The sequence below is a fragment of the Chaetura pelagica genome, unplaced genomic scaffold, assembly GCF_000747805.2.
Source record: "Chaetura pelagica isolate M959 unplaced genomic scaffold, ChaPel_1.0 scaffold207, whole genome shotgun sequence".
NCBI classification, from domain to species: Eukaryota; Metazoa; Chordata; class Aves; order Apodiformes; family Apodidae; genus Chaetura; species Chaetura pelagica.
The window spans coordinates 2830272-2830958 of NW_009953929.1; positions in this window are offsets into that span (position 1 = coordinate 2830272).

Sequence of the window (687 nt, forward strand, 5' to 3'; positions counted from 1 at the left end):
TGTTTGACACTGAACATACTGTTCAGCTCTTTCAGAAATGTGCCTTAGCTGCTAGTACCAAACTTTTGAGAAAGTAACCTCTCTTAGCTTTCACAGCAAGCTGCATAGGGGCTTGACAGTTGTGCCTACTGGGTGGATGGAGATCCAGCTCTACTCTGCTGACGGTAAAAGAAGCTGTTTTACAAAGCTCTGTGGTTAGCTTTAAACACACTAAAGGCTTTAGATTTTTATCTCATGAGTAGTCCTATATAGATTTATATACGTATATAGTTGTATGTTTTTGCTTTTTCTGTATCACTTGGTCTACTTAATAAACCCTGAAGCTCCGATTTCCCCTGCAGCTCTCACAGGCACAGGCCAGCTCGGGCGCCGCGGCCGGCAGACCCACCTTGCACAGGGCAGCGCTTCGGTGAGATGTCACCTTAAACATGCTGTACTTCTGTCAGTAACCTAAGTGTCATTGCCAGCGCTTCACAAATCACTCTTTCATACAGAAAACCTTGATATCGTGCTAAGCTATGAGGGGAGTGCGGGGAGAAACACTTCCCACTACATTTATGCCCTGGGCAGCACTTTGTCCCTTCTGGGGCTTTTGGGTCTCCGCTGCCTCATTAAGAAAACACTTGAGGGAGACGAGAGCGGTGCTGAAAGGAAAACAAACGCTCTCGTCCGGGCCGGGAGGGTCCG